At 51.4% G+C, this 18,922-nt stretch overlaps 12 non-coding genes across 12 annotated transcripts; all 12 read left to right on the top strand.

Annotated features, from left to right (window-relative positions):
* The first annotated feature begins 653 nt into the window (after nt 1–653).
* trnat-agu (transfer RNA threonine (anticodon AGU)) lies at nt 654–727 on the top strand. Its single transcript has one exon. It is a non-coding gene; the product is annotated as a tRNA-Thr (tRNA).
* Nucleotides 728–2,227: 1,500 nt separating this feature from the next.
* Nucleotides 2,228–2,301, top strand: trnat-agu (transfer RNA threonine (anticodon AGU)). Its single transcript has one exon. It is a non-coding gene; the product is annotated as a tRNA-Thr (tRNA).
* Nucleotides 2,302–3,801: 1,500 nt separating this feature from the next.
* On the top strand, nt 3,802–3,875 carry trnat-agu (transfer RNA threonine (anticodon AGU)). Its single transcript has one exon. It is a non-coding gene; the product is annotated as a tRNA-Thr (tRNA).
* A 1,500-nt stretch (nt 3,876–5,375) lies between these two features.
* Nucleotides 5,376–5,449, top strand: trnat-agu (transfer RNA threonine (anticodon AGU)). The gene has a single exon. It is a non-coding gene; the product is annotated as a tRNA-Thr (tRNA).
* A 1,500-nt stretch (nt 5,450–6,949) lies between these two features.
* trnat-agu (transfer RNA threonine (anticodon AGU)) lies at nt 6,950–7,023 on the top strand. The gene has a single exon. It is a non-coding gene; the product is annotated as a tRNA-Thr (tRNA).
* A 1,500-nt stretch (nt 7,024–8,523) lies between these two features.
* On the top strand, nt 8,524–8,597 carry trnat-agu (transfer RNA threonine (anticodon AGU)). The gene has a single exon. It is a non-coding gene; the product is annotated as a tRNA-Thr (tRNA).
* Nucleotides 8,598–10,097: 1,500 nt separating this feature from the next.
* On the top strand, nt 10,098–10,171 carry trnat-agu (transfer RNA threonine (anticodon AGU)). The gene has a single exon. It is a non-coding gene; the product is annotated as a tRNA-Thr (tRNA).
* Nucleotides 10,172–11,671: 1,500 nt separating this feature from the next.
* Nucleotides 11,672–11,745, top strand: trnat-agu (transfer RNA threonine (anticodon AGU)). Its single transcript has one exon. It is a non-coding gene; the product is annotated as a tRNA-Thr (tRNA).
* A 1,500-nt stretch (nt 11,746–13,245) lies between these two features.
* trnat-agu (transfer RNA threonine (anticodon AGU)) lies at nt 13,246–13,319 on the top strand. The gene has a single exon. It is a non-coding gene; the product is annotated as a tRNA-Thr (tRNA).
* Nucleotides 13,320–14,819: 1,500 nt separating this feature from the next.
* trnat-agu (transfer RNA threonine (anticodon AGU)) lies at nt 14,820–14,893 on the top strand. Its single transcript has one exon. It is a non-coding gene; the product is annotated as a tRNA-Thr (tRNA).
* Nucleotides 14,894–16,393: 1,500 nt separating this feature from the next.
* Nucleotides 16,394–16,467, top strand: trnat-agu (transfer RNA threonine (anticodon AGU)). The gene has a single exon. It is a non-coding gene; the product is annotated as a tRNA-Thr (tRNA).
* A 1,500-nt stretch (nt 16,468–17,967) lies between these two features.
* trnat-agu (transfer RNA threonine (anticodon AGU)) lies at nt 17,968–18,041 on the top strand. Its single transcript has one exon. It is a non-coding gene; the product is annotated as a tRNA-Thr (tRNA).
* Nucleotides 18,042–18,922: the final 881 nt, after the last annotated feature.

The raw sequence follows: 18,922 nt of genomic DNA, 5'->3' as shown, positions 1-18,922 counted from the left end.
ACCCTAGCAGTCTCACGGTTGGAGCTCCGTGCAGAGGAGTTCAAGGCTTCAGGAAAGTGACTCATCTCCCTGATCTGTCGGGTAATCAGGGAGGGGCAGTGAACCCTACCCGATCGAGTGACGGCGATATCCCGGGAATCCGTTTCTTAAAAGGGGCAGGTCCTAAGCGGACACCTGCTATCGGTCGGGAATAAGTTGAGAACTGGAGCGAGGGAGTGTAATCAAAGTGAAAGACAATGACCACCGCGAGGCATGAGGCAGGAAGTGAGTGTAGAGCTGCTGCTACAAAGCTCAGAGTTAGTGCTAATGGATCACCCTTCGCTGTTCACTGTTTACACTGACTCCTGCTCAGTTCCCTGCAGTGACACTTTTCCTCTTGGTGTGAGGTTCCCTCTGAGCGTAATGACACCCTTAATGGGCCCACAGAGGATGACACATCCTCTTTATCCTGTCAGTTTAAAGAGGTGAAAGCCTCGAATACAAGAGCAGACTGTGTTTTTCTGTGCCGTTTGCGTGGAGAATGTTGAGTCGTGAACTCTCTCTCCTTTGCAATTCTCACTGAGCAAGATTGAGACGGAAAGCACAATGCCGAGTTTGTCTGATCAAGTGATGAATGAACTGCACCTGAGCACGATCGCGGGCAGTCGCCATCAGGCGCCATGGCTTAGTTGGATAAAGCGCCTGTCTAGTAAACAGGAGATCCTGGGTTCGAATCCCAGTGGTGCCTGCTTGCTGTGTCCAAAGTTCGCGTGTGCTTCTTCTGGCCCGAGCAGAGCTGCCGGTCAAACAGCCGAACGTTCTGTCGCGCTGTCTTATGATTTGGCGATCCTGGTATTATTCCAGCAGTCACTGTTTCTTCTACCTGGAATTTCTTCCCGCTGTTCCACAAGCTCTCCTGCTTCTCATTCACTAGTTTTCGACCACCTTCATTCCCAGGTCGGTGGGAACAACGACGTGAGATGGAGACACTGCAGACTTACCAGGGACTGCTGTGGCAAACGCGCACACACACTCCACCAGCCGAACACCCTCATTCTCTGCTGTCACCGTTCATTCATTTTACACCAACAGAAATTAGATCCTCCTTCTCCTCGAGTGGGAGTGCAGTTGTCTTTTGTTTTTCTGCTGGAGAAGGGAAAGAGAAACATTGCTGCTGAAGGTGGTTATGGAGTGATGGACAGTCACCACAGTGTGTACAACTCACTTGGCAAGGTTTCCTCTCAGCGTCACTTGAGGGGTGGGGTCGGGGGGCTGGGGTGTGGGCGGGGTCCCTGCTTAGCAATCCGAGTTTGCAAAGTCCAGACCTGGATACAACTCCCAGTCTGGTCATGAAGCTTTATTGCTCTTCTTGTGAATTATCCGATTGAAAACGAATTCCTAGTTACGCACAGAATGCACCCGCTGATCCTGCCAGAGTCAGCCCAGTGATTGTTTGCATTCATCTAGAAGGGCAAAGGCAGCAGATACACGGGTAAACTACCTCCGCAAATCCCCCTGCTATCATCTCAGCTTTCTGAGTTGGAACGATCTCGCTGTCGCTTCACTATCGCTGGGTCAAAGTCCTGGAACCCCCAACCCTAGCAGTCTCACGGTTGGAGCTCCGTGCAGAGGAGTTCAAGGCTTCAGGAAAGTGACTCATCTCCCTGATCTGTCGGGTAATCAGGGAGGGGCAGTGAACCCTACCCGATCGAGTGACGGCGATATCCCGGGAATCCGTTTCTTAAAAGGGGCAGGTCCTAAGCGGACACCTGCTATCGGTCGGGAATAAGTTGAGAACTGGAGCGAGGGAGTGTAATCAAAGTGAAAGACAATGACCACCGCGAGGCATGAGGCAGGAAGTGAGTGTAGAGCTGCTGCTACAAAGCTCAGAGTTAGTGCTAATGGATCACCCTTCGCTGTTCACTGTTTACACTGACTCCTGCTCAGTTCCCTGCAGTGACACTTTTCCTCTTGGTGTGAGGTTCCCTCTGAGCGTAATGACACCCTTAATGGGCCCACAGAGGATGACACATCCTCTTTATCCTGTCAGTTTAAAGAGGTGAAAGCCTCGAATACAAGAGCAGACTGTGTTTTTCTGTGCCGTTTGCGTGGAGAATGTTGAGTCGTGAACTCTCTCTCCTTTGCAATTCTCACTGAGCAAGATTGAGACGGAAAGCACACTGCCGAGTTTGTCTGATCAAGTGATGAATGAACTGCACCTGAGCACGATCGCGGGCAGTCGCCATCAGGCGCCATGGCTTAGTTGGATAAAGCGCCTGTCTAGTAAACAGGAGATCCTGGGTTCGAATCCCAGTGGTGCCTGCTTGCTGTGTCCAAAGTTCGCGTGTGCTTCTTCTGGCCCGAGCAGAGCTGCCGGTCAAACAGCCGAACGTTCTGTCGCGCTGTCTTATGATTTGGCGATCCTGGTATTATTCCAGCAGTCACTGTTTCTTCTACCTGGAATTTCTTCCCGCTGTTCCACAAGCTCTCCTGCTTCTCATTCACTAGTTTTCGACCACCTTCATTCCCAGGTCGGTGGGAACAACGACGTGAGATGGAGACACTGCAGACTTACCAGGGACTGCTGTGGCAAACGCGCACACACACTCCACCAGCCGAACACCCTCATTCTCTGCTGTCACCGTTCATTCATTTTACACCAACAGAAATTAGATCCTCCTTCTCCTCGAGTGGGAGTGCAGTTGTCTTTTGTTTTTCTGCTGGAGAAGGGAAAGAGAAACATTGCTGCTGAAGGTGGTTATGGAGTGATGGACAGTCACCACAGTGTGTACAACTCACTTGGCAAGGTTTCCTCTCAGCGTCACTTGAGGGGTGGGGTCGGGGGGCTGGGGTGTGGGCGGGGTCCCTGCTTAGCAATCCGAGTTTGCAAATTCCAGACCTGGATACAACTCCCAGTCTGGTCATGAAGCTTTATTGCTCTTCTTGTGAATTATCCGATTGAAAACGAATTCCTAGTTACGCACAGAATGCACCCGCTGATCCTGCCAGAGTCAGCCCAGTGATTGTTTGCATTCATCTAGAAGGGCAAAGGCAGCAGATACACGGGTAAACTACCTCCGCAAATCCCCCTGCTATCATCTCAGCTTTCTGAGTTGGAACGATCTCGCTGTCGCTTCACTATCGCTGGGTCAAAGTCCTGGAACCCCCAACCCTAGCAGTCTCACGGTTGGAGCTCCGTGCAGAGGAGTTCAAGGCTTCAGGAAAGTGACTCATCTCCCTGATCTGTCGGGTAATCAGGGAGGGGCAGTGAACCCTACCCGATCGAGTGACGGCGATATCCCGGGAATCCGTTTCTTAAAAGGGGCAGGTCCTAAGCGGACACCTGCTATCGGTCGGGAATAAGTTGAGAACTGGAGCGAGGGAGTGTAATCAAAGTGAAAGACAATGACCACCGCGAGGCATGAGGCAGGAAGTGAGTGTAGAGCTGCTGCTACAAAGCTCAGAGTTAGTGCTAATGGATCACCCTTCGCTGTTCACTGTTTACACTGACTCCTGCTCAGTTCCCTGCAGTGACACTTTTCCTCTTGGTGTGAGGTTCCCTCTGAGCGTAATGACACCCTTAATGGGCCCACAGAGGATGACACATCCTCTTTATCCTGTCAGTTTAAAGAGGTGAAAGCCTCGAATACAAGAGCAGACTGTGTTTTTCTGTGCCGTTTGCGTGGAGAATGTTGAGTCGTGAACTCTCTCTCCTTTGCAATTCTCACTGAGCAAGATTGAGACGGAAAGCACACTGCCGAGTTTGTCTGATCAAGTGATGAATGAACTGCACCTGAGCACGATCGCGGGCAGTCGCCATCAGGCGCCATGGCTTAGTTGGATAAAGCGCCTGTCTAGTAAACAGGAGATCCTGGGTTCGAATCCCAGTGGTGCCTGCTTGCTGTGTCCAAAGTTCGCGTGTGCTTCTTCTGGCCCGAGCAGAGCTGCCGGTCAAACAGCCGAACGTTCTGTCGCGCTGTCTTATGATTTGGCGATCCTGGTATTATTCCAGCAGTCACTGTTTCTTCTACCTGGAATTTCTTCCCGCTGTTCCACAAGCTCTCCTGCTTCTCATTCACTAGTTTTCGACCACCTTCATTCCCAGGTCGGTGGGAACAACGACGTGAGATGGAGACACTGCAGACTTACCAGGGACTGCTGTGGCAAACGCGCACACACACTCCACCAGCCGAACACCCTCATTCTCTGCTGTCACCGTTCATTCATTTTACACCAACAGAAATTAGATCCTCCTTCTCCTCGAGTGGGAGTGCAGTTGTCTTTTGTTTTTCTGCTGGAGAAGGGAAAGAGAAACATTGCTGCTGAAGGTGGTTATGGAGTGATGGACAGTCACCACAGTGTGTACAACTCACTTGGCAAGGTTTCCTCTCAGCGTCACTTGAGGGGTGGGGTCGGGGGGCTGGGGTGTGGGCGGGGTCCCTGCTTAGCAATCCGAGTTTGCAAATTCCAGACCTGGATACAACTCCCAGTCTGGTCATGAAGCTTTATTGCTCTTCTTGTGAATTATCCGATTGAAAACGAATTCCTAGTTACGCACAGAATGCACCCGCTGATCCTGCCAGAGTCAGCCCAGTGATTGTTTGCATTCATCTAGAAGGGCAAAGGCAGCAGATACACGGGTAAACTACCTCCGCAAATCCCCCTGCTATCATCTCAGCTTTCTGAGTTGGAACGATCTCGCTGTCGCTTCACTATCGCTGGGTCAAAGTCCTGGAACCCCCAACCCTAGCAGTCTCACGGTTGGAGCTCCGTGCAGAGGAGTTCAAGGCTTCAGGAAAGTGACTCATCTCCCTGATCTGTCGGGTAATCAGGGAGGGGCAGTGAACCCTACCCGATCGAGTGACGGCGATATCCCGGGAATCCGTTTCTTAAAAGGGGCAGGTCCTAAGCGGACACCTGCTATCGGTCGGGAATAAGTTGAGAACTGGAGCGAGGGAGTGTAATCAAAGTGAAAGACAATGACCACCGCGAGGCATGAGGCAGGAAGTGAGTGTAGAGCTGCTGCTACAAAGCTCAGAGTTAGTGCTAATGGATCACCCTTCGCTGTTCACTGTTTACACTGACTCCTGCTCAGTTCCCTGCAGTGACACTTTTCCTCTTGGTGTGAGGTTCCCTCTGAGCGTAATGACACCCTTAATGGGCCCACAGAGGATGACACATCCTCTTTATCCTGTCAGTTTAAAGAGGTGAAAGCCTCGAATACAAGAGCAGACTGTGTTTTTCTGTGCCGTTTGCGTGGAGAATGTTGAGTCGTGAACTCTCTCTCCTTTGCAATTCTCACTGAGCAAGATTGAGACGGAAAGCACACTGCCGAGTTTGTCTGATCAAGTGATGAATGAACTGCACCTGAGCACGATCGCGGGCAGTCGCCATCAGGCGCCATGGCTTAGTTGGATAAAGCGCCTGTCTAGTAAACAGGAGATCCTGGGTTCGAATCCCAGTGGTGCCTGCTTGCTGTGTCCAAAGTTCGCGTGTGCTTCTTCTGGCCCGAGCAGAGCTGCCGGTCAAACAGCCGAACGTTCTGTCGCGCTGTCTTATGATTTGGCGATCCTGGTATTATTCCAGCAGTCACTGTTTCTTCTACCTGGAATTTCTTCCCGCTGTTCCACAAGCTCTCCTGCTTCTCATTCACTAGTTTTCGACCACCTTCATTCCCAGGTCGGTGGGAACAACGACGTGAGATGGAGACACTGCAGACTTACCAGGGACTGCTGTGGCAAACGCGCACACACACTCCACCAGCCGAACACCCTCATTCTCTGCTGTCACCGTTCATTCATTTTACACCAACAGAAATTAGATCCTCCTTCTCCTCGAGTGGGAGTGCAGTTGTCTTTTGTTTTTCTGCTGGAGAAGGGAAAGAGAAACATTGCTGCTGAAGGTGGTTATGGAGTGATGGACAGTCACCACAGTGTGTACAACTCACTTGGCAAGGTTTCCTCTCAGCGTCACTTGAGGGGTGGGGTCGGGGGGCTGGGGTGTGGGCGGGGTCCCTGCTTAGCAATCCGAGTTTGCAAAGTCCAGACCTGGATACAACTCCCAGTCTGGTCATGAAGCTTTATTGCTCTTCTTGTGAATTATCCGATTGAAAACGAATTCCTAGTTACGCACAGAATGCACCCGCTGATCCTGCCAGAGTCAGCCCAGTGATTGTTTGCATTCATCTAGAAGGGCAAAGGCAGCAGATACACGGGTAAACTACCTCCGCAAATCCCCCTGCTATCATCTCAGCTTTCTGAGTTGGAACGATCTCGCTGTCGCTTCACTATCGCTGGGTCAAAGTCCTGGAACCCCCAACCCTAGCAGTCTCACGGTTGGAGCTCCGTGCAGAGGAGTTCAAGGCTTCAGGAAAGTGACTCATCTCCCTGATCTGTCGGGTAATCAGGGAGGGGCAGTGAACCCTACCCGATCGAGTGACGGCGATATCCCGGGAATCCGTTTCTTAAAAGGGGCAGGTCCTAAGCGGACACCTGCTATCGGTCGGGAATAAGTTGAGAACTGGAGCGAGGGAGTGTAATCAAAGTGAAAGACAATGACCACCGCGAGGCATGAGGCAGGAAGTGAGTGTAGAGCTGCTGCTACAAAGCTCAGAGTTAGTGCTAATGGATCACCCTTCGCTGTTCACTGTTTACACTGACTCCTGCTCAGTTCCCTGCAGTGACACTTTTCCTCTTGGTGTGAGGTTCCCTCTGAGCGTAATGACACCCTTAATGGGCCCACAGAGGATGACACATCCTCTTTATCCTGTCAGTTTAAAGAGGTGAAAGCCTCGAATACAAGAGCAGACTGTGTTTTTCTGTGCCGTTTGCGTGGAGAATGTTGAGTCGTGAACTCTCTCTCCTTTGCAATTCTCACTGAGCAAGATTGAGACGGAAAGCACACTGCCGAGTTTGTCTGATCAAGTGATGAATGAACTGCACCTGAGCACGATCGCGGGCAGTCGCCATCAGGCGCCATGGCTTAGTTGGATAAAGCGCCTGTCTAGTAAACAGGAGATCCTGGGTTCGAATCCCAGTGGTGCCTGCTTGCTGTGTCCAAAGTTCGCGTGTGCTTCTTCTGGCCCGAGCAGAGCTGCCGGTCAAACAGCCGAACGTTCTGTCGCGCTGTCTTATGATTTGGCGATCCTGGTATTATTCCAGCAGTCACTGTTTCTTCTACCTGGAATTTCTTCCCGCTGTTCCACAAGCTCTCCTGCTTCTCATTCACTAGTTTTCGACCACCTTCATTCCCAGGTCGGTGGGAACAACGACGTGAGATGGAGACACTGCAGACTTACCAGGGACTGCTGTGGCAAACGCGCACACACACTCCACCAGCCGAACACCCTCATTCTCTGCTGTCACCGTTCATTCATTTTACACCAACAGAAATTAGATCCTCCTTCTCCTCGAGTGGGAGTGCAGTTGTCTTTTGTTTTTCTGCTGGAGAAGGGAAAGAGAAACATTGCTGCTGAAGGTGGTTATGGAGTGATGGACAGTCACCACAGTGTGTACAACTCACTTGGCAAGGTTTCCTCTCAGCGTCACTTGAGGGGTGGGGTCGGGGGGCTGGGGTGTGGGCGGGGTCCCTGCTTAGCAATCCGAGTTTGCAAATTCCAGACCTGGATACAACTCCCAGTCTGGTCATGAAGCTTTATTGCTCTTCTTGTGAATTATCCGATTGAAAACGAATTCCTAGTTACGCACAGAATGCACCCGCTGATCCTGCCAGAGTCAGCCCAGTGATTGTTTGCATTCATCTAGAAGGGCAAAGGCAGCAGATACACGGGTAAACTACCTCCGCAAATCCCCCTGCTATCATCTCAGCTTTCTGAGTTGGAACGATCTCGCTGTCGCTTCACTATCGCTGGGTCAAAGTCCTGGAACCCCCAACCCTAGCAGTCTCACGGTTGGAGCTCCGTGCAGAGGAGTTCAAGGCTTCAGGAAAGTGACTCATCTCCCTGATCTGTCGGGTAATCAGGGAGGGGCAGTGAACCCTACCCGATCGAGTGACGGCGATATCCCGGGAATCCGTTTCTTAAAAGGGGCAGGTCCTAAGCGGACACCTGCTATCGGTCGGGAATAAGTTGAGAACTGGAGCGAGGGAGTGTAATCAAAGTGAAAGACAATGACCACCGCGAGGCATGAGGCAGGAAGTGAGTGTAGAGCTGCTGCTACAAAGCTCAGAGTTAGTGCTAATGGATCACCCTTCGCTGTTCACTGTTTACACTGACTCCTGCTCAGTTCCCTGCAGTGACACTTTTCCTCTTGGTGTGAGGTTCCCTCTGAGCGTAATGACACCCTTAATGGGCCCACAGAGGATGACACATCCTCTTTATCCTGTCAGTTTAAAGAGGTGAAAGCCTCGAATACAAGAGCAGACTGTGTTTTTCTGTGCCGTTTGCGTGGAGAATGTTGAGTCGTGAACTCTCTCTCCTTTGCAATTCTCACTGAGCAAGATTGAGACGGAAAGCACACTGCCGAGTTTGTCTGATCAAGTGATGAATGAACTGCACCTGAGCACGATCGCGGGCCGTCGCCATCAGGCGCCATGGCTTAGTTGGATAAAGCGCCTGTCTAGTAAACAGGAGATCCTGGGTTCGAATCCCAGTGGTGCCTGCTTGCTGTGTCCAAAGTTCGCGTGTGCTTCTTCTGGCCCGAGCAGAGCTGCCGGTCAAACAGCCGAACGTTCTGTCGCGCTGTCTTATGATTTGGCGATCCTGGTATTATTCCAGCAGTCACTGTTTCTTCTACCTGGAATTTCTTCCCGCTGTTCCACAAGCTCTCCTGCTTCTCATTCACTAGTTTTCGACCACCTTCATTCCCAGGTCGGTGGGAACAACGACGTGAGATGGAGACACTGCAGACTTACCAGGGACTGCTGTGGCAAACGCGCACACACACTCCACCAGCCGAACACCCTCATTCTCTGCTGTCACCGTTCATTCATTTTACACCAACAGAAATTAGATCCTCCTTCTCCTCGAGTGGGAGTGCAGTTGTCTTTTGTTTTTCTGCTGGAGAAGGGAAAGAGAAACATTGCTGCTGAAGGTGGTTATGGAGTGATGGACAGTCACCACAGTGTGTACAACTCACTTGGCAAGGTTTCCTCTCAGCGTCACTTGAGGGGTGGGGTCGGGGGGCTGGGGTGTGGGCGGGGTCCCTGCTTAGCAATCCGAGTTTGCAAATTCCAGACCTGGATACAACTCCCAGTCTGGTCATGAAGCTTTATTGCTCTTCTTGTGAATTATCCGATTGAAAACGAATTCCTAGTTACGCACAGAATGCACCCGCTGATCCTGCCAGAGTCAGCCCAGTGATTGTTTGCATTCATCTAGAAGGGCAAAGGCAGCAGATACACGGGTAAACTACCTCCGCAAATCCCCCTGCTATCATCTCAGCTTTCTGAGTTGGAACGATCTCGCTGTCGCTTCACTATCGCTGGGTCAAAGTCCTGGAACCCCCAACCCTAGCAGTCTCACGGTTGGAGCTCCGTGCAGAGGAGTTCAAGGCTTCAGGAAAGTGACTCATCCCCCTGATCTGTCGGGTAATCAGGGAGGGGCAGTGAACCCTACCCGATCGAGTGACGGCGATATCCCGGGAATCCGTTTCTTAAAAGGGGCAGGTCCTAAGCGGACACCTGCTATCGGTCGGGAATAAGTTGAGAACTGGAGCGAGGGAGTGTAATCAAAGTGAAAGACAATGACCACCGCGAGGCATGAGGCAGGAAGTGAGTGTAGAGCTGCTGCTACAAAGCTCAGAGTTAGTGCTAATGGATCACCCTTCGCTGTTCACTGTTTACACTGACTCCTGCTCAGTTCCCTGCAGTGACACTTTTCCTCTTGGTGTGAGGTTCCCTCTGAGCGTAATGACACCCTTAATGGGCCCACAGAGGATGACACATCCTCTTTATCCTGTCAGTTTAAAGAGGTGAAAGCCTCGAATACAAGAGCAGACTGTGTTTTTCTGTGCCGTTTGCGTGGAGAATGTTGAGTCGTGAACTCTCTCTCCTTTGCAATTCTCACTGAGCAAGATTGAGACGGAAAGCACACTGCCGAGTTTGTCTGATCAAGTGATGAATGAACTGCACCTGAGCACGATCGCGGGCAGTCGCCATCAGGCGCCATGGCTTAGTTGGATAAAGCGCCTGTCTAGTAAACAGGAGATCCTGGGTTCGAATCCCAGTGGTGCCTGCTTGCTGTGTCCAAAGTTCGCGTGTGCTTCTTCTGGCCCGAGCAGAGCTGCCGGTCAAACAGCCGAACGTTCTGTCGCGCTGTCTTATGATTTGGCGATCCTGGTATTATTCCAGCAGTCACTGTTTCTTCTACCTGGAATTTCTTCCCGCTGTTCCACAAGCTCTCCTGCTTCTCATTCACTAGTTTTCGACCACCTTCATTCCCAGGTCGGTGGGAACAACGACGTGAGATGGAGACACTGCAGACTTACCAGGGACTGCTGTGGCAAACGCGCACACACACTCCACCAGCCGAACACCCTCATTCTCTGCTGTCACCGTTCATTCATTTTACACCAACAGAAATTAGATCCTCCTTCTCCTCGAGTGGGAGTGCAGTTGTCTTTTGTTTTTCTGCTGGAGAAGGGAAAGAGAAACATTGCTGCTGAAGGTGGTTATGGAGTGATGGACAGTCACCACAGTGTGTACAACTCACTTGGCAAGGTTTCCTCTCAGCGTCACTTGAGGGGTGGGGTCGGGGGGCTGGGGTGTGGGCGGGGTCCCTGCTTAGCAATCCGAGTTTGCAAAGTCCAGACCTGGATACAACTCCCAGTCTGGTCATGAAGCTTTATTGCTCTTCTTGTGAATTATCCGATTGAAAACGAATTCCTAGTTACGCACAGAATGCACCCGCTGATCCTGCCAGAGTCAGCCCAGTGATTGTTTGCATTCATCGAGAAGGGCAAAGGCAGCAGATACACGGGTAAACTACCTCCGCAAATCCCCCTGCTATCATCTCAGCTTTCTGAGTTGGAAAGATCTCGCTGTCGCTTCACTATCGCTGGGTCAAAGTCCTGGAACCCCCAACCCTAGCAGTCTCACGGTTGGAGCTCCGTGCAGAGGAGTTCAAGGCTTCAGGAAAGTGACTCATCTCCCTGATCTGTCGGGTAATCAGGGAGGGGCAGTGAACCCTACCCGATCGAGTGACGGCGATATCCCGGGAATCCGTTTCTTAAAAGGGGCAGGTCCTAAGCGGACACCTGCTATCGGTCGGGAATAAGTTGAGAACTGGAGCGAGGGAGTGTAATCAAAGTGAAAGACAATGACCACCGCGAGGCATGAGGCAGGAAGTGAGTGTAGAGCTGCTGCTACAAAGCTCAGAGTTAGTGCTAATGGATCACCCTTCGCTGTTCACTGTTTACACTGACTCCTGCTCAGTTCCCTGCAGTGACACTTTTCCTCTTGGTGTGAGGTTCCCTCTGAGCGTAATGACACCCTTAATGGGCCCACAGAGGATGACACATCCTCTTTATCCTGTCAGTTTAAAGAGGTGAAAGCCTCGAATACAAGAGCAGACTGTGTTTTTCTGTGCCGTTTGCGTGGAGAATGTTGAGTCGTGAACTCTCTCTCCTTTGCAATTCTCACTGAGCAAGATTGAGACGGAAAGCACACTGCCGAGTTTGTCTGATCAAGTGATGAATGAACTGCACCTGAGCACGATCGCGGGCAGTCGCCATCAGGCGCCATGGCTTAGTTGGATAAAGCGCCTGTCTAGTAAACAGGAGATCCTGGGTTCGAATCCCAGTGGTGCCTGCTTGCTGTGTCCAAAGTTCGCGTGTGCTTCTTCTGGCCCGAGCAGAGCTGCCGGTCAAACAGCCGAACGTTCTGTCGCGCTGTCTTATGATTTGGCGATCCTGGTATTATTCCAGCAGTCACTGTTTCTTCTACCTGGAATTTCTTCCCGCTGTTCCACAAGCTCTCCTGCTTCTCATTCACTAGTTTTCGACCACCTTCATTCCCAGGTCGGTGGGAACAACGACGTGAGATGGAGACACTGCAGACTTACCAGGGACTGCTGTGGCAAACGCGCACACACACTCCACCAGCCGAACACCCTCATTCTCTGCTGTCACCGTTCATTCATTTTACACCAACAGAAATTAGATCCTCCTTCTCCTCGAGTGGGAGTGCAGTTGTCTTTTGTTTTTCTGCTGGAGAAGGGAAAGAGAAACATTGCTGCTGAAGGTGGTTATGGAGTGATGGACAGTCACCACAGTGTGTACAACTCACTTGGCAAGGTTTCCTCTCAGCGTCACTTGAGGGGTGGGGTCGGGGGGCTGGGGTGTGGGCGGGGTCCCTGCTTAGCAATCCGAGTTTGCAAATTCCAGACCTGGATACAACTCCCAGTCTGGTCATGAAGCTTTATTGCTCTTCTTGTGAATTATCCGATTGAAAACGAATTCCTAGTTACGCACAGAATGCACCCGCTGATCCTGCCAGAGTCAGCCCAGTGATTGTTTGCATTCATCTAGAAGGGCAAAGGCAGCAGATACACGGGTAAACTACCTCCGCAAATCCCCCTGCTATCATCTCAGCTTTCTGAGTTGGAACGATCTCGCTGTCGCTTCACTATCGCTGGGTCAAAGTCCTGGAACCCCCAACCCTAGCAGTCTCACGGTTGGAGCTCCGTGCAGAGGAGTTCAAGGCTTCAGGAAAGTGACTCATCTCCCTGATCTGTCGGGTAATCAGGGAGGGGCAGTGAACCCTACACGATCGAGTGACGGCGATATCCCGGGAATCCGTTTCTTAAAAGGGGCAGGTCCTAAGCGGACACCTGCTATCGGTCGGGAATAAGTTGAGAACTGGAGCGAGGGAGTGTAATCAAAGTGAAAGACAATGACCACCGCGAGGCATGAGGCAGGAAGTGAGTGTAGAGCTGCTGCTACAAAGCTCAGAGTTAGTGCTAATGGATCACCCTTCGCTGTTCACTGTTTACACTGACTCCTGCTCAGTTCCCTGCAGTGACACTTTTCCTCTTGGTGTGAGGTTCCCTCTGAGCGTAATGACACCCTTAATGGGCCCACAGAGGATGACACATCCTCTTTATCCTGTCAGTTTAAAGAGGTGAAAGCCTCGAATACAAGAGCAGACTGTGTTTTTCTGTGCCGTTTGCGTGGAGAATGTTGAGTCGTGAACTCTCTCTCCTTTGCAATTCTCACTGAGCAAGATTGAGACGGAAAGCACACTGCCGAGTTTGTCTGATCAAGTGATGAATGAACTGCACCTGAGCACGATCGCGGGCAGTCGCCATCAGGCGCCATGGCTTAGTTGGATAAAGCGCCTGTCTAGTAAACAGGAGATCCTGGGTTCGAATCCCAGTGGTGCCTGCTTGCTGTGTCCAAAGTTCGCGTGTGCTTCTTCTGGCCCGCGCAGAGCTGCCGGTCAAACAGCCGAACGTTCTGTCGCGCTGTCTTATGATTTGGCGATCCTGGTATTATTCCAGCAGTCACTGTTTCTTCTACCTGGAATTTCTTCCCGCTGTTCCACAAGCTCTCCTGCTTCTCATTCACTAGTTTTCGACCACCTTCATTCCCAGGTCGGTGGGAACAACGACGTGAGATGGAGACACTGCAGACTTACCAGGGACTGCTGTGGCAAACGCGCACACACACTCCACCAGCCGAACACCCTCATTCTCTGCTGTCACCGTTCATTCATTTTACACCAACAGAAATTAGATCCTCCTTCTCCTCGAGTGGGAGTGCAGTTGTCTTTTGTTTTTCTGCTGGAGAAGGGAAAGAGAAACATTGCTGCTGAAGGTGGTTATGGAGTGATGGACAGTCACCACAGTGTGTACAACTCACTTGGCAAGGTTTCCTCTCAGCGTCACTTGAGGGGTGGGGTCGGGGGGCTGGGGTGTGGGCGGGGTCCCTGCTTAGCAATCCGAGTTTGCAAATTCCAGACCTGGATACAACTCCCAGTCTGGTCATGAAGCTTTATTGCTCTTCTTGTGAATTATCCGATTGAAAACGAATTCCTAGTTACGCACAGAATGCACCCGCTGATCCTGCCAGAGTCAGCCCAGTGATTGTTTGCATTCATCTAGAAGGGCAAAGGCAGCAGATACACGGGTAAACTACCTCCGCAAATCCCCCTGCTATCATCTCAGCTTTCTGAGTTGGAACGATCTCGCTGTCGCTTCACTATCGCTGGGTCAAAGTCCTGGAACCCCCAACCCTAGCAGTCTCACGGTTGGAGCTCCGTGCAGAGGAGTTCAAGGCTTCAGGAAAGTGACTCATCCCCCTGATCTGTCGGGTAATCAGGGAGGGGCAGTGAACCCTACCCGATCGAGTGACGGCGATATCCCGGGAATCCGTTTCTTAAAAGGGGCAGGTCCTAAGCGGACACCTGCTATCGGTCGGGAATAAGTTGAGAACTGGAGCGAGGGAGTGTAATCAAAGTGAAAGACAATGACCACCGCGAGGCATGAGGCAGGAAGTGAGTGTAGAGCTGCTGCTACAAAGCTCAGAGTTAGTGCTAATGGATCACCCTTCGCTGTTCACTGTTTACTCTGACTCCTGCTCAGTTCCCTGCAGTGACACTTTTCCTCTTGGTGTGAGGTTCCCTCTGAGCGTAATGACACCCTTAATGGGCCCACAGAGGATGACACATCCTCTTTATCCTGTCAGTTTAAAGAGGTGAAAGCCTCGAATACAAGAGCAGACTGTGTTTTTCTGTGCCGTTTGCGTGGAGAATGTTGAGTCGTGAACTCTCTCTCCTTTGCAATTCTCACTGAGCAAGATTGAGACGGAAAGCACACTGCCGAGTTTGTCTGTTCAAGTGATGAATGAACTGCACCTGAGCACGATCGCGGGCAGTCGCCATCAGGCGCCATGGCTTAGTTGGATAAAGCGCCTGTCTAGTAAACAGGAGATCCTGGGTTCGAATCCCAGTGGTGCCTGCTTGCTGTGTCCAAAGTTCGCGTGTGCTTCTTCTGGCCCGAGCAGAGCTGCCGGTCAAACAGCCGAACGTTCTGTCGCGCTGTCTTATGATTTGGCGATCCTGGTATTATTCCAGCAGTCACTGTTTCTTCTACCTGGAATTTCTTCCCGCTGTTCCACAAGCTCTCCTGCTTCTCATTCACTAGTTTTCGACCACCTTCATTCCCAGGTCGGTGGGAACAACGACGTGAGATGGAGACACTGCAGACTTACCAGGGACTGCTGTGGCAAACGCGCACACACACTCCACCAGCCGAACACCCTCATTCTCTGCTGTCACCGTTCATTCATTTTACACCAACAGAAATTAGATCCTCCTTCTCCTCGAGTGGGAGTGCAGTTGTCTTTTGTTTTTCTGCTGGAGAAGGGAAAGAGAAACATTGCTGCTGAAGGTGGTTATGGAGTGATGGACAGTCACCACAGTGTGTACAACTCACTTGGCAAGGTTTCCTCTCAGCGTCACTTGAGGGGTGGGGTCGGGGGGCTGGGGTGTGGGCGGGGTCCCTGCTTAGCAATCCTAGTTTGCAAATTCCAGACCTGGATACAACTCCCAGTCTGGTCATGAAGCTTTATTGCTCTTCTTGTGAATTATCCGATTGAAAACGAATTCCTAGTTACGCACAGAATGCACCCGCTGATCCTGCCAGAGTCAGCCCAGTGATTGTTTGCATTCATCTAGAAGGGCAAAGGCAGCAGATACACGGGTAAACTACCTCCGCAAATCCCCCTGCTATCATCTCAGCTTTCTGAGTTGGAACGATCTCGCTGTCGCTTCACTATCGCTGGGTCAAAGTCCTGGAACCCCCAACCCTAGCAGTCTCACGGTTGGAGCTCCGTGCAGAGGAGTTCAAGGCTTCAGGAAAGTGACTCATCTCCCTGATCTGTCGGGTAATCAGGGAGGGGCAGTGAACCCTACACGATCGAGTGACGGCGATATCCCGGGAATCCGTTTCTTAAAAGGGGCAGGTCCTAAGCGGACACCTGCTATCGGTCGGGAATAAGTTGAGAACTGGAGCGAGGGAGTGTAATCAAAGTGAAAGACAATGACCACCGCGAGGCATGAGGCAGGAAGTGAGTGTAGAGCTGCTGCTACAAAGCTCAGAGTTAGTGCTAATGGATCACCCTTCGCTGTTCACTGTTTACACTGACTCCTGCTCAGTTCCCTGCAGTGACACTTTTCCTCTTGGTGTGAGGTTCCCTCTGAGCGTAATGACACCCTTAATGGGCCCACAGAGGATGACACATCCTCTTTATCCTGTCAGTTTAAAGAGGTGAAAGCCTCGAATACAAGAGCAGACTGTGTTTTTCTGTGCCGTTTGCGTGGAGAATGTTGAGTCGTGAACTCTCTCTCCTTTGCAATTCTCACTGAGCAAGATTGAGACGGAAAGCACACTGCCGAGTTTGTCTGTTCAAGTGATGAATGAACTGCACCTGAGCACGATCGCGGGCCGTCGCCATCAGGCGCCATGGCTTAGTTGGATAAAGCGCCTGTCTAGTAAACAGGAGATCCTGGGTTCGAATCCCAGTGGTGCCTGCTTGCTGTGTCCAAAGTTCGCGTGTGCTTCTTCTGGCCCGCGCAGAGCTGCCGGTCAAACAGCCGAACGTTCTGTCGCGCTGTCTTATGATTTGGCGATCCTGGTATTATTCCAGCAGTCACTGTTTCTTCTACCTGGAATTTCTTCCCGCTGTTCCACAAGCTCTCCTGCTTCTCATTCACTAGTTTTCGACCACCTTCATTCCCAGGTCGGTGGGAACAACGACGTGAGATGGAGACACTGCAGACTTACCAGGGACTGCTGTGGCAAACGCGCACACACACTCCACCAGCCGAACACCCTCATTCTCTGCTGTCACCGTTCATTCATTTTACACCAACAGAAATTAGATCCTCCTTCTCCTCGAGTGGGAGTGCAGTTGTCTTTTGTTTTTCTGCTGGAGAAGGGAAAGAGAAACATTGCTGCTGAAGGTGGTTATGGAGTGATGGACAGTCACCACAGTGTGTACAACTCACTTGGCAAGGTTTCCTCTCAGCGTCACTTGAGGGGTGGGGTCGGGGGGCTGGGGTGTGGGCGGGGTCCCTGCTTAGCAATCCGAGTTTGCAAATTCCAGACCTGGATACAACTCCCAGTCTGGTCATGAAGCTTTATTGCTCTTCTTGTGAATTATCCGATTGAAAACGAATTCCTAGTTACGCACAGAATGCACCCGCTGATCCTGCCAGAGTCAGCCCAGTGATTGTTTGCATTCATCTAGAAGGGCAAAGGCAGCAGATACACGGGTAAACTACCTCCGCAAATCCCCCTGCTATCATCTCAGCTTTCTGAGTTGGAACGATCTCGCTGTCGCTTCACTATCGCTGGGTCAAAGTCCTGGAACCCCCAACCCTAGCAGTCTCACGGTTGGAGCTCCGTGCAGAGGAGTTCAAGGCTTCAGGAAAGTGACTCATCCCCCTGATCTGTCGGGTAATCAGGGAGGGGCAGTGAACCCTACCCGATCGAGTGACGGCGATATCCCGGGAATCCGTTTCTTAAAAGGGGCAGGTCCTAAGCGGACACCTGCTATCGGTCGGGAATAAGTTGAGAACTGGAGCGAGGGAGTGTAATCAAAGTGAAAGACAATGACCACCGCGAGGCATGAGGCAGGAAGTGAGTGTAGAGCTGCTGCTACAAAGCTCAGAGTTAGTGCTAATGGATCACCCTTCGCTGTTCACTGTTTACTCTGACTCCTGCTCAGTTCCCTGCAGTGACACTTTTCCTCTTGGTGTGAGGTTCCCTCTGAGCGTAATGACACCCTTAATGGGCCCACAGAGGATGACACATCCTCTTTATCCTGTCAGTTTAAAGAGGTGAAAGCCTCGAATACAAGAGCAGACTGTGTTTTTCTGTGCCGTTTGCGTGGAGAATGTTGAGTCGTGAACTCTCTCTCCTTTGCAATTCTCACTGAGCAAGATTGAGACGGAAAGCACACTGCCGAGTTTGTCTGTTCAAGTGATGAATGAACTGCACCTGAGCACGATCGCGGGCAGTCGCCATCAGGCGCCATGGCTTAGTTGGATAAAGCGCCTGTCTAGTAAACAGGAGATCCTGGGTTCGAATCCCAGTGGTGCCTGCTTGCTGTGTCCAAAGTTCGCGTGTGCTTCTTCTGGCCCGAGCAGAGCTGCCGGTCAAACAGCCGAACGTTCTGTCGCGCTGTCTTATGATTTGGCGATCCTGGTATTATTCCAGCAGTCACTGTTTCTTCTACCTGGAATTTCTTCCCGCTGTTCCACAAGCTCTCCTGCTTCTCATTCACTAGTTTTCGACCACCTTCATTCCCAGGTCGGTGGGAACAACGACGTGAGATGGAGACACTGCAGACTTACCAGGGACTGCTGTGGCAAACGCGCACACACACTCCACCAGCCGAACACCCTCATTCTCTGCTGTCACCGTTCATTCATTTTACACCAACAGAAATTAGATCCTCCTTCTCCTCGAGTGGGAGTGCAGTTGTCTTTTGTTTTTCTGCTGGAGAAGGGAAAGAGAAACATTGCTGCTGAAGGTGGTTATGGAGTGATGGACAGTCACCACAGTGTGTACAACTCACTTGGCAAGGTTTCCTCTCAGCGTCACTTGAGGGGTGGGGTCGGGGGGCTGGGGTGCGGGCGGGGTCCCTGCTTAGCAATCCTAGTTTGCAAATTCCAGACCTGGATACAACTCCCAGTCTGGTCATGAAGCTTTATTGCTCTTCTTGTGAATTATCCGATTGAAAACGAATTCCTAGTTACGCACAGAATGCACCCGCTGATCCTGCCAGAGTCAGCCCAGTGATTGTTTGCATTCATCTAGAAGGGCAAAGGCAGCAGATACACGGGTAAACTACCTCCGCAAATCCCCCTGCTATCATCTCAGCTTTCTGAGTTGGAACGATCTCGCTGTCGCTTCACTATCGCTGGGTCAAAGTCCTGGAACCCCCAACCCTAGCAGTCTCACGGTTGGAGCTCCGTGCAG

Source organism: Hemiscyllium ocellatum, chromosome 26 (genome assembly GCF_020745735.1).
Source record: "Hemiscyllium ocellatum isolate sHemOce1 chromosome 26, sHemOce1.pat.X.cur, whole genome shotgun sequence".
Lineage (NCBI taxonomy): Eukaryota > Metazoa > Chordata > Chondrichthyes > Orectolobiformes > Hemiscylliidae > Hemiscyllium > Hemiscyllium ocellatum.
Note: the sequence above shows the minus strand (reverse complement) of the source record. Positions and strands in the feature narration are given on the sequence as shown.